The sequence below is a fragment of the Gopherus evgoodei genome, chromosome 9 (genome assembly GCF_007399415.2).
Source record: "Gopherus evgoodei ecotype Sinaloan lineage chromosome 9, rGopEvg1_v1.p, whole genome shotgun sequence".
Taxonomy (NCBI): Eukaryota; Metazoa; Chordata; order Testudines; family Testudinidae; genus Gopherus; species Gopherus evgoodei.
In genome coordinates, this window is record NC_044330.1 from 94,181,894 (window position 1) to 94,195,812 (window position 13,919).

At 45.5% G+C, this 13,919-nt stretch overlaps 1 protein-coding gene across 2 annotated transcripts in view; it reads right to left on the minus strand.

Annotated features, from left to right (window-relative positions):
• The window catches only part of STAG2 (stromal antigen 2), a 187,818-nt gene extending 174,688 nt beyond the window's left edge, over positions 1–13,130 (minus strand). The window contains exon 1 of one of the 2 annotated variants that reach the window (XM_030576074.1): positions 12,907–13,130. The gene's annotated coding sequence lies outside the window, so the exon portion shown is untranslated. Of the gene's footprint in view, positions 1–12,067; positions 12,161–12,906 lie in introns of those variants that run through there. The other variant, XM_030576076.1, reaches the window with a different exon arrangement.
• Between the last annotated feature and the right edge of the window lie 789 nt (positions 13,131–13,919).

The following is a 13,919-nucleotide window of genomic DNA, read 5'->3' on the forward strand; positions in this document are numbered from 1 at the left end:
GCAAGCCTTCTTTCACCCAAGTCATTCACTTGCTGTGCCCAGGACAACAGGTATTTTTCAATGCACTTAGCCATAGTTTCAGTAACACGTTATCTTACCAAAATAAACTTTTTTGTCCTTTAAATGTGTCTAAATTAAGCTTTTTAAACAAACACTACTGCAAAAATCAAGACTGGAGTCATCTTTAGAAATGGGGGATGAGGAGGAGAAGGGATGAGTTTTAAGTCATTTCAAAGGCACCACAACTAAGAAGTATCTCCTGTTTATACACCAGGTATGTAAAACAAAGCTTTACTTCAGATCAGGAGCACAGGTGTGCATATAAACACCCAAATACCCCCTACCTTTTTTTTTTTTTTTTTAAGTACTTAGGACCCAATCTTACAAATAATTCCTGCAAGTTCATTGGTGAATAATGACAACTGTAAAAATTAGTCACAGTGTGTATAGGATTAAGACGTTTGTGGTGTTGTATAGATAGTATTAAAGATAGAGGCTTTACTTGTCCATTGAAAAAAAGTTACAGCACAAGTAGTAACAATGCAAGATACCTCGCACTACCAAACCAAGGAGTAACTAGAGACATTATGTTAAAAAAATATTTTAAATGTTTATTTATGCTAATACCCTAGATTATTAAAACAATTTTCTATATCTAATTTACTTTTCATCACTTGTGCTGGTTCCTCTGTGCACTTCATTTGGTTTGTACAGTGGAAAGCAGATAGTCAATTTCACTTTCTGGTTTTCACGAACAAGCACAAGGTCGCCATGCCTGGGTTGCAAACACAGAAGTAATCTAAATTCAAACAAACGGCTTTCAATTAATTTCTATTAATAGTAGGTTTTCAGAGCTCTTTTAAAAAAGCCTCAACTCCCAAGCAGTATCATTATTAAATCAATCCTCAGCTTCTGATGTGACTGCCAGTAAAAGTGACAATATTACAGGTGTCTTTGTGATGTCCACCCCTCATTACTCAGTAACAAACTAATTCAGACCATGTCTGCTCTATCACTTATGCTGGCAAAACTTACGTTGCTCAGGGGTATTGGGGGGGAAGAAAAAAAGCCTCTGAGCGACATAAATGGTAGTGGTATGCACAGCACTATGTTGGCAGAAGAGCTTCTAGCTACCACTGCTTGTTGATGTGATTTTATGTCAAGAGGAGAGCTCACTCCCATCAGCACAGAGAGGCTACACAAGCGATCTCACAGTGGCCCGGCTGCATCAGTGCAGCTTACTACTGTAAGCTCACTATTATAGACATGGCCTTAATCAGCCAATTTCAAGTTTGTCAAGTAATGGAGACAGTAACCTCTTTTTGTCACGAATAACTAGGGCCCATGTAAAACAATGACTCTGATAAAATCCAAACTTTATATTCCAGTATACATTAATTTACAATGATCTCAAAATGCTATACAAGACCATACTATAGGATTCTGCTAATGGGTCAGTTACCCAAGAACCGAAGTTACTTGTATTTATATCCTTAGATTTTATACTTTTAAATTATATACCCTTGCTTAGAGATTTGCTTGATATAAAAAATATTAATACTCCTCTTCCCAATATTCCACCATATACAAGCCACTTTCCCTTAAGCTCTGATCTGTGAAACCACATTCACGCAAGCAAAGCAATCCATTGGCTAGCCATTGTATACAAATATGCCATTATTTTTTCCTACATGCTTTCTGTTAACTAAAAAAGCATATATTCCCAGAAAGACACCTTAAAAACTGATGGTGTTAATTTTTTTTTATGCTTTCTACAGTCCACAGTTTTTACACAAACTCAAAAAATAATGAGATGCAGTAAATTAACCTCTTACTTTCTTATAATTATAAACAGACTCTAACAGATTTGTTTGAACATCCACAGTAAATTCAATCTTCATTATGTGCTGTAAATCTGAGGAAAATGTTCTTCATGCAAAACAGAAGTTGAATCCCTGCTTTAATATGAACCGAACCATAAATAAGGAGCTACTATTGTAGTGACTTCATATTTAAGGGTTGCATTCCAAAAATCGGCTTAAATGAGGTATAAATTCCTGCTTTTTTCCTAAAGAAGGTGTCCAATATATTTTAAATTTCATTCAGGGTTAGAGATTTCAATTTAGTTTGTTTGGTTTCTCTTTATAAATTCTTAATAGAAAGCCCTGGGATTTCATATCAGACTGTAATTCTCTCATTGTTGATTGATCTACAAAACAACCTGTTAGAACTGACCCCGAAGAGCACTAGTGCAACAGGGAAAGGATTTATTTTTTTTTAAATGTTGGATTTAGGGACAGTTTTAGAAGTGTTTATAGTATAAATGAAAGTTTGCACATTGTGTATACAAGTTTGATTGGTTGATGGGATGAGCAAACATACACAAATCTGGTTGATGGGCACAATCGCATATAAAGACTTTTTCAAGAAGAGCTACGTATCTCTCATGAGCAGATGCTGTTGGACAAAATATTCCCCCACTGTGCTAAATAATACTACCACCATAGAAAATTAATGCACAAAAATATAGTCTGTGAAGCAGTTACTGCCACTATGCCATTGAATATATCTAACCCAAACCCATACAAGGAAAGCTAGTTAGCCCACCTAATGGTACATACCCTCTACTCCTCCACCCATAAGCACATCATTACCACAACGACAGCAAACTAAAAACCAAACACTGCAATCTGTCCTCTCACTGCCAACCTTCCCATCCTTCTGCACACAACCCTTTCATAAAGTACTTTCTCCCAACACTACCAGCTACCATGCCTAACATCCATAACTTCTCATCTTGTAAAAGCAGCAAAGAGTCCTGTGGCACCTTATAGACTAACAGACGTTTTGGAGCATGAGCTTTCGTGGGTGAATACCCACTTCATCAGATGCATGTAGTGGAAATTTCTAGGGGTAGGTATATATATAAGCAGACAAGCTAGAGATAACGAGGTTAGTTCAATCAGGGAGGATGAGACCCTGTTCTAGCAGTAGAGGTGTGAAAACCAAGGGAGGAGAAACTGGTTTTGTAGTTGGCAAGCCATTCACAGTCTCTGTTTAATCCTCAGCTGATGGTGTCAAATTTGCAGATGAACTGAAGCTCAGCAGTTTCTCTTTGAAGTCTGGTCCTAAAGTTTTTTTGCTGCAGGATAGCCACCTCTTAAGGTCTGCTATAGTGTGGCCAGGGAGGTTGAAGTGTTCTCCTACAGGGTTTTGTACTGCCATTCCTAATATCTGATTTGTGTCCATTTATCCTTTTCCGCAGAGACTGTCCAGTTTGGCCGATGTACATAGCAGAGGGGCATTGCTGGCATATGATGGCGTATATTACATTGGTGGACGTGCAGGTGAATGAACCGGTGAGGGTGTGGCTGATCTGGTTAGGTCTTGTGATGGTGTTGCTGGTGTAGATATGTGGCAGAGTTGGCATCGAGGTTTGTTGCACAGATTGGTTCCTGAGCTAGAGTTACTATGGTGAAGTGTGCAGTTACTGGTGAGAATATGTTTCATCAATGTAGTTCCCTAGACTACATGGACCCTTTATCCCAAACTCTTCCTGAGACACAATTACAGTTGCTCTCTCAATAACAGTTCCCAATCCAAAAGCCATTTAAAAAAAAATATTCCCCAAGAATATTAGTCCTGAGCCCACATAATTGATCCACTAGTACAGACAGCTCTTAGGGCCCTGAGTCTACAACGGTGCTCCTGCCAATGTCAACAGTCACTCACAACATCAACTTAACTCCACCTCTGTGAGAGTAGCAGCACTTAGTTAGGACAACACAGTCAGTGCAGACCGGGGGTCGGCAACCTTTTGGAAGTGGTGTGCCGAGTCTTCATTTATTCACTCTAATTTAAGGTTTTGCGTGTCAGTCATACATTTTAACATTTTTAGAAGGTCTCCTTCTATAAGTCTGTAATATATAACTAAACTATTGTTGTATGTAAAGTAAATAAGGTTTTTAAAATGTTTAAGAAGCTTCATTTAAAACTAAATTAAAGTGCAGAGCCCTCCCTTCCCCTCCGGACTAGTGAACAGGACCCGGGCAGCATGAGTGCCACTGAAAATCAGCTTGCGTGCCACTTTCTGCACTCATGCCATAGGCTGCCTATCCCTGGTGTGGACACTGCATTACAGATGCTCCCCAGGTTACACAAGACCCGATTTATGCAAATTCGCAGTTAGGGAAAAATTTCCATAAGCCAGAAATAGGATTTTCGAGTTGTGGAAATTTTTGTGTAACGTATGGGTATACGTTTCCAACTTAGGAAAGTCTTTCCGGAACGGAACAACTGCATAAATCGGGGGGCGTCTGCCCTTACATTGCCAGTTGGTAGTCAGCCACATGTTGGGCACAAGTGAACCCTCCTCCCTGGCTCACAGCTGGAGCTCCCCTTTTCCCCAACACCTCAATTTCACAGCAGGAAGCCTACCAGGCAGTCTGCCCCAGGGTAGGGGGGCCTCCAACTGTAAGCCCCACATGGCTGTCCAGTGCACCACACTCCAGCTGTCAGTGCCCTACAATGCCCCACTTCAGTTGGTGCAAGCGCTAATGGTGAGGACACGCACCACCAGCAGGAAGGCAGTGTGGACACCAACAACTAATGTAATTGTTGTGGTGGCTATAGGTCAATCTAACTTAAGTCAACCTAATTTTGTAGTGCAGATAAGCCCCTAGTTAAAACAATTACATACAGGCACAAAAGTATGTTTTAAACTCTCAGTTCTGCTGAATCAAAATAGACCACCAAAAGGCAAATGTCCAAATTTGTTACAGATAGAGATAATGGATAGGGTATTTTTTCCCTCTCACTCTTTGTACTCAATGAACCATTACTTTGTTCAAACTTTGTAAAGACAAACAAAAACTATATACACACACCAAGAAGAGAAATGGTCTACAAACACTTGGAAGGTGGTAAGGTGATAGGAAATAGCCAGCATGGATTTGTAAAGAACAAATCGTGTCAAACTAATCTGATAGCATTCTTTGATAGGATAACGAGCCTTGTGGATAAGGGAGAAGCGGTGGATGTGATATACCTAGACTTTAGTAAGGCATTTGATACGGTTTCGCATGATATTCTTATAGATAAACTAGGAAAGTACAATTTAGATGGGGCTACTATAAGGTGGGTGCATAACTGGCTGGATAACCATACTCAGAGAGTAGTTATTAATGGCTCCCAATCCTGCTGGAAAGGTATAACAAGTGGGGTTCCGCAGGGGTCTGTTTTGGGACCGGCTCTGTTCAATATCTTCATCAACGATTTAGATGTTGGCATAGAAAGTACGCTTATTAAGTTTGCGGACGATACCAAACTGGGAGGGATTGCAACTGCTTTGGAGGACAGGGTCAAAATTCAAAATGGTCTGGACAAATTGGAGAAATGGTCTGAGATAAACAGGATGAAGTTCAATAAAGATAAATGCAAAGTGCTCCACTTAAGAAGGAACAATCAGTTTCACACATATAGAATGGAAAGAGATTGTCTAGGAAGGAGTATGGCAGAAAGATCTAGGGGTCATAGTAGACCACAAGCTTAATATGAGTCAACAGTGTGATACTGTTGCAAAAAAAGCAAACGTGATTCTGGGATGCATTAACAGATGTGTTGTAAACAAGACACGAGAAGTCATTCTTCCGCTTTACTCTGCGCTGGTTAGCCCTCAACTGGAGTATTGTGTCCAGTTCTGGGCACCGCACTTCAAGGAAGATGTGGAGAAATTGGAGAGGGTCCAGAGAAGAGCAACAAGAATGATTAAAGGTCTTGAGAACATGACCTATGAAGGAAGGCTGAAGGAACTGGGTTTGTTTAGTTTGGAAAAGAGAAGACTGAGAGGGGACATGATAGCAGTTTTCAGGTATCTAAAAGGGTGTCATGAGGAGGAGGGAGAAAACTTGTTCACCTTAGCCTCCAATGATAGAACAAGAAGCAATGGGCTTAAACTGCAGCAAGGGAGATTTAGGTTGGACATTAGGAAAAAGTTCCTAACCGTCAGGGTAGTTAAACACTGGAACAGATTGCCTAGGGAAGCTGTGGAATCTCCATCTCTGGAGATATTTAAGAGTAGGTTAGATAAATGTCTATTAGGGATGGTCTAGACAGTATTTGGTCCTGCCATGAGGGCAGGGGATTGGACTCGATGACCTCTCGAGGTCCCTTCCAGTCCTTGAGTCTATGAGTAAGAGATCTTAGGCTATGTCTGCACTAGAGAGCATAAAGTGGAGCAGCTGTACCAATGCAGTTGTGCCGCTGTAAGATCTCTCCTGTAGCTGCTCTATACCGACATGAGAGAGCTCTCCCATCGACCTAATTAATCCACCCCCAACAATAGGCAGTAGTTTGTCAGTGGAAGACGCTCTCCCACCGACATAGCACTGTGTACACTACCACTTATGCCAGTGTAACTTATGTTGCTGGGGGGATGGTATTTCACACCCCTGAACAACATACATTTTGCTGACATAAGTGGTAGTGTAGATGGCCTTAGACTCTGAAAATTGTACCCCAAAAGTGAAAGTTTAATAAAGGTATAAGCAATTGAAATGACTCATTTGGAATAGAAGCACTTGGGAAACCTTAACTATAGGTCTTGCTCCAGCAATATTAACAAGAGGATTGCATCTTCTATTGCTTCTGTAGACCAAGTATATCGCAAACACCAGGGGACTCTCTGCATTCCTCCATTGCCTCCAAGGAGCTCCCTGTGTGTCACCCTCCCTTTCCCCTCTTTTTTAGGGCTTCTCTGCGACCCCTCCTTACCTTCTACCCCTCATTTCTGCGGTTCTGAAAGTCCTCCCTCCATTCCCCCTCTGCCACGTCATTGTCCCCCAATCTCCTTATGACAGGGCTCTGTGTGCTCCCTTCGCCCCCATACTAGCATGCCACATTATCCCCTGTTCTATGGTTCTGCGTGCTACTTCTTTCCCCCCCCCTTCCCCACCATGGCTGGGGCTCTACGTGCACATATCCCATTTCCCCCTCCATCACATCAGGGTCTCTGTGTTCCCCATGTATCCTTTCCCTCTATGTTCCCCCATTCTTCCCGCCCCCACCCTGCTACGGTTCCCCTTTCTTCACCCCCACCAGTGACTGTGTGCCCCCACCCCCAGCCAGGAGCTCTATGCATGCTCCTATTTCCCTTGTCTTTTTTTTTTTTTCTTTTTTGTCTAGGACATGATTTTTTCAGGTTGTCAACATTTAAAACTGTATTAAGAGGATGAGCGGGGCTGAGATGAGGGACATTATTATGCTAGAATTTATTATTGGCCGCCGTCAAGAGATTCTTTGATCTACAGACAATTAGAGAAGTGGCTGAAGTTGCTGGTTCTGCTAACCAGATGCCAAGGACTCTGTGTGTCCCCTATTTTCCCCTTTCATTTTATACAACTTTTACCAAAGTCAAAAGTGTTCTGGGCATTGATGCCTAAAATACCCCCTGAACTTTTGGAAGGAATCAGGTGCAGCATTCAAGTCATCATGTTACAGGCGGAAATCAGAACAGACAAGAAAACATTTAACGAACCTCAAGTGAGATTTTTAGCCAAAAAAATAAAAATAAAAATCAGGGGCTGGAGTGTTGTACAAGCTCTCATGACCCGTGTAATTAGAAATGGGTTCCATGGACAGGAATAACTTCCAGAGAGTCTACTTTTATACTATGCTGTGAAATTTGCTTAATATTGATACAGAAAGTAACACTGAATTATCATGATTACAGGTAATCCAGTCAAGATTTCTTTAAGGTCACACTGCACCTGAATCATAGTGACTAAAAGAGAAGTCACATAAAAATGAAAATGTATTCTGACACATCAGAAAATATTACAACCAATATTTTGTAATCTGACCAAGTTTAATATAGTCTCTTCCACAAATAAGAGTACTCATCTCCAAAAGGGTAACACCCTATGGTTATTTTCTATAGGAGACTATGGAACTACCATGTAATAGCCAAAAGATAAAAGCAGTCTAAACTTCTATATACACTAGTTTTAAAGTGATTCAGCTAATGTTTGTAAGTATTACAGAAACCCTTGGAAAATAAAAGGACATTTAATGAGTTACATAGTTTCACGTCTTATGCAAGTTGAACATAAAAGCATTTCTGCATTTAATAAGCTCGATATTTTAGTTTATAAGAACACAGCTGTACTGAGATGATTTAACTATGATAAAGCACTGTGAAACTTGTTGAGCTAAGCCAATGATTTACTAGCTACATTTTCACATTTAGTATCAGAGGGGTAGCCATGTTAGTCTGGATCTGTAAAAGCAGCAAAGAATCCTGTGGCACCTTATAGACTAACAGACGTTTTGGAGCATGAGCTTTTGTGGGTGAATATCCACTTCGTCAGATGCATGTAGTTTTGTGGGACAGTTTTCCTGTCCTACAAAACCTTGAGATTTCAAAATATTTTCTCATTCAACATTGGGAGAAAACCAAGATCTTTCAAAAATGATCATGGAAAATTAAGACACCTGCCCTAAAAGTAGCCAATAGCCTACAGTTGGGGCACTCATTTGGAAAACCCAGGTTCAAATTCCTTTGAATCGGGCAGAGCAGCAACTTGAACCTGTCTCTCTCACCCAGTGAGCACCCTAATTGGCTATTCTGGGGGATGGGTGAGGTCTCACTCTCTCAGGTCTGATCTACATTTAAAGTTAAGGCCACAAAGCTGAAAAATTTACACCCTAAGTGCTGTAGTTAAGCTGATCTAATCCCTGGTAAAGATGCAGCTAAGTCAACAGAAAAACCTCTTCTATTGCTGTAGGAAGCATCTACACTACAGCACTAAATCAGTCAGCTATGGCACTATAGCCCTGCAGCAGCAGCACCTATGGCATAGACATAGTCTCACTCAAAAATGACATCCTGATCCTGAGAAGCCTCCCTGAAAAAAGCTTCAGTTTTATGGAAACAAACTCCTGCAAAAAAATTCAGTTTTGATTAGTCAGCATTATCCAATAAACTGTTTTGTGAAAAATCTCAACCACTTTACTCTAGACTTGGGCCTGGAATATCCTTAATTTTACTTGTAAACCCACTACACTGGAGTGGGATTCATGATGGACCTCTATAGAAACAGATCAATAAGCCCCAGACCCTAATCCCTACCACAAAGGAACAGACAAAGAGCACTCACAGAGCTGGACTTAATACAAAGAAAGCTTGCATCAACTTAATAGGCTCCCCAAATCTTGCTTATACCATGTGCAGCACACAACATTGGTGTTTCCACAAGATTGCTGTTGACAGCTACAAGGGGTAGTGAGCACTATGTATCTGTTAAGAAAAAGGAATTATTTCCAGTCATCTCTTTGGAATAATTTTAAAGCTTCCTTCTCAGTTTTATCCCTCACAATAGTTACATGTCTACAATCCTCATGAATCTTCAACCACCACAACCAGCCCAATCTTGTGCATGCTGCGAGCAGTGGAATATGATAAATCTGACTACTAACCTATCAGATGATATACCACAAATAGTTGCATTTTGATTTTTATCAAGATGGTCACTCTCATACTAAGAAAGAGAAGCAAGGAATGTTGTTACTGAGGCTTGGTCTATACTTACATGTTGAATTGACATAGCTACATCAGGCAAGGGTGAGAAAACCACATATTTCTGACCAACATACTACGCTGAACTAAATCCCAATCTAGCCATAGTTATGTTGATGAAAGAAAGCTACACTGACCAGAGCAAACTTTGTTCAGAGTAGTGTTCCTACACCCAGGGAAAAACTCCATCCACCAGTGTAGGCTTCATCTACACACTATAGGGTTATGCTGTCATTGCTACTCCAAAAGTTATGCCATGACATAGATATACACTAATTGTTGAAGACCCTCCCCCCCAAGTATTAATTGGTATTATGAGGCCACAGCAGAGTACCATTACAGTTTTTATCTGTAAAATCAGACAGGGGGATAAACTACCTCTTCGTCACAAGACTAGCATTAAAATCAGTTAGTGTTTGTAAAACATGAGTGCTAAATATTATCTATACACCACCGAGACTACACACAAAACTATGCACAGTTCCAAATACTTTTTTCTGATATTGAGGTATATGACTGGGAAAGAATTCCAAAAAGGATGGAAGGCATCCAGGTTAAAGTCCTCCTTAAGAAACAACTTTCTGCTAGGACAAGAGTTAAAGCTAGAAGCAGTAGGATGAAACTGAACAATGGAAAATGTAGGATGAATATTAATAATATTCGGTAACAACTGAGTCTATTATATTGTGGAATATTCTATTAAGGAAGCAATGGAAGACCAAGTAACCAATCTTCTAAAACAAGACTGGACAAAACACTCAAGTAGGTACTGTAAAAAGCCACAGAGTGTCCTGTGGCACCTTACAGACTTAGAGATGTATTGGAGCATAAGCTTTTGTGGGGGAATACTCACTTCGTCAAGTAGGTACTGTAAAGAACAATCCAGCATTGGCCCCCACGGAGTGAACCTATGAGGAGTTTTTCAGTTCTAATTTCTAGTAGTATATGATATCAACAGTGTTCCTTCCAGGGATCCAAAGCATGAGCACTAACTTTATTTAACAAAGCACATTCTTACTGGATTTCTCGACTGTGTACATTTCAGACATATTGCAAACAGAACCAGCTCTGACCCCAGACTTTCTAATGTAGCTACACAACTGAACGCTTTTCTGTGCCGCGCATCAGCTTGTGTTTGTGAAGCCCAGAATCCAAGTTCACGAAACCCATTGTAGTGTGCTCTCACCCCAAGGGAGAGCAAGCTGGCCACCTCCTTCTCCGTGTGCGGATGACCAATGGGAAGAAAGAGAAAGGAGAGGCGGGTGAGTGCTCCGAGGACATGAACAAACACAATCGGCTCTCCAGCAGGCCCCATTAGGGCAGCGTGTGACGCACTTCGGTAACCCGACTCCCCACCCCGTTAAGAGTCACGGCGCTGACACAGCCCCTCCTCCCCTGAAGGAGGGCGACACGACAGTAAGAGAAAAGCAAGGTTTTGAACCGCTCCAGGCTACCTCCAGGAAGCCTCACAGGGCAAAGGAACCTCTTGTCTCAACCCTACACCTGGTAGAGGAGAGAGAGAAGGGCTGAGTCACCAGATCAAGCTGTTAATAAGAGCAGGTCCAAAGACACAAACACAGGGTGTGGCTGTAGGGAGCACAAGGGGAGGCAATGCTCCTCAACAAGCCATCATCTGTGTTTACACAGCTGAAGGGGAAATAGAAGAGTTTTAAACCAAAGAGCCAGGAAGCTATTAAAAGCCGGGAACGAAATCTTTCCGCAGCTCTTACGGAAAAGTTTGTAACAGCTAAATAAATGCATAATCTTGTGGGAAAACAAAGTAGCTGATTTGAAAAGAGAAAAACTGCCGTTCAATTGCCACTGCTGGCGCGGGAGGAGGGGGAAAATCAACCAGCAAGTCATCCCGGGTATGTTCAGGGACAGCAAGTATCACCTACACCACAAGCTGGAGAAGAAGACACCAAGGAGCAGACCATTCAGACAGCGAGGGCACCAGCATCACCACACCCCCCAGAAGCAAGCGTTATGTTTACGTTGATATAAAGAAATATGGAAACAAGCTTCCAAGTTCAGCGGAACTGACTTGATGCTGCTGTGCCCTGCCCTTCCACACACACACCCCCATCTCTGCCCGCTCCAACGAGTCCCTAAAGACCTCTGCATACGCGTACACAAGAGAGCCCAGAAAGGAAAAAAGCTGGGAAATCGGCTTCCTCCTACCTGGGCAGGGTTCAGCTCAGTTCAGTGTGCATGTCGAGAGGGAGGGGGCTCTGGGCAAAGCTGTCTAAAACAAAAGTGGCGCCAAAACCCCCTGTAATCAGCCTTCTTCCTCCTTCTCTTCCCCTCCCCCATCACAGCCGGCTAGGGCCCAGCAGGGCTCCAGCAACACGCGGCTCCCGACACAAGTTTGCAATGGCCCCTCCTTCCCAAAACTGAACTGAAACGGCCCCCAAAATCTCCTGCGGGGCGCGGGCGGGGGGAAAGCCCGTAGAACAAGTGAGGTGGAAGGGGGGCCCGCTCCCCGAGACTCACTCGCACAGGCCCTGCTCGCTCCCTGCTCAACTCCTTCAGGGCGGGAGGAGGTCAGACCCCACGGCTTCATTCCTGTCCGAAAGGGGAAGAGGCGCTTCCTCCATTCCTCCCCAAAGTGCCGCGCGGGAAGGGGGCCAACCCCCGGGCGCGGGGGAAATCAATTGGGGGTACCAGTCCCTGGGGGGGCACCATGCCCCCCCGCCACTGGGGGTGGGGGGGAACGAGCTGTCAGGCAGGGAAGCCTCTAGCCCCGGCCACTCTCCAAGCCGCACGACTCCGGGGCAGAAGTAGCCGCCCCACCATTTTTCTCGTGCGCGCCGGGCCGCCCTTCGGTGCGCTGCCGTCCCCTAAGTGGCCATCGAGCAGGGCTCCCCCTCGCTGGCTCCGGCCCGGCTCTCCCCCCACACACACACACAATGCCCGAGTCCTCCATCTTGCCAGCAGCCCCTGCTCGGCTCTAGAGAAGGGGGAGGAGGAAGAGGAGGTTCTCCATTTTAGCTCGCGGAGCGCTGGGCCCGGGCCGCCTGTGGCCGAGGAGGGGGAGAAGGAAGGGGGGCTCCTCGAGGGCGGGCGGGCAGCGAGGCCGCTTTCGGAGCCCTCTCTCCCCCTCCCCGCCGGGGAGCGCTGGGAAGAGGGGGTGGGGGAGCGGGGGGCTGGAGTGTTTTCTCGGCTCGGCCCCGCGTCCTCCATCTTGGCTGCACTGTAAGTCCTGTGGCCAACCGGCCCGGCGCCCCGCTCTGTCCCCCAGGGCCCCGGCCTGGCCTCGCCCTATCGCCATACACGGCCCCCGAGTCCCCCCTCCAAACTTCCAGAAGCTTCGCCGCCATTTTCTAACTTACCTTGCCCAGTGTCGGCGCAGGCAGCTCGCAGGCCCGGACCCGCGGCTCCGTCCCTGTCCCCCCCGCCCGGTTGCGGGGTGCGCGCGCCCGGCTCGGAAGCTCCGCGCTGGAGGGGTTTAGAAACGGCGCTAGGAGCGGGCAGGTTATTTAATTTGGCGGCGGCGCTGGGGATTGTTTGGGGTGTTCGCTGCTCGGCGGCTCGCGAGCGAATGGAGGGCGCAGGCGCCACCTGGCGGCCACTGAGCAAGGCCGGCTATCCTGGGCGTGGGGCGACATCTGCCGGCCGGGCTGGGGAGGCCACTGCGCTCCCCTCCCCGCCTGGCTCCGAGCGGGTAAACAAGGTGGCGCGCATGCCCGACAGTGCCAGGCTCACCCCAGCCCGGGGCGGGGCTGGGCACGCGCTCAGCGCGGGTAAATGTGGGTCATCGCGGCCTTGTGGGGCGCGGGAGCGGGCACGCGGGCTGCGGGGAGCCTGGGCAGGAAGGATCCCGGGGCTTGGGGCCGCGGCCCGCCAGCGCAGGGAGGGTGGAGACAGCTGGGCCCAGCCCCTGCGGGGAGGCGCTAACTCAGTAAAGGAGCAGAAGTTAGGGCCTGAGTTTAGCGCGTGGCGCAGCGAGGTCTGTCCCCTCACGTAGCTAGGGCACAGCCTAGGCAGGAAGGACCCCCCAGCGTAGGGGCTGGGAGTGCTGATGCTGCCTCACCAAACCCCCTGGACTGAAGTGGTTTCCATCCTATACAGAGTTTGCAGTTTGAGTCAGTGGCTGGCATCAGCCTTTGTCCAAGCACCCCTGCCCATCAGCCACCCTCAGGGCTCAGCCCACCACAGCTCACAGGGACTCAGCAGGCACGTGCTACTCTGCTGGCAGGGGGAGGACAGCCTAACAGGTGCAGGGCATGGCCGTGGCTGGCCCTTCAGGTTCCCTAGCCCTGCTCAGACCCAGAGGAGAGTGCTAGCAGCACCACATGGCCATATGAGGGCCATACCAGTTTTACAGTGGTGTTGGGTCCCACAC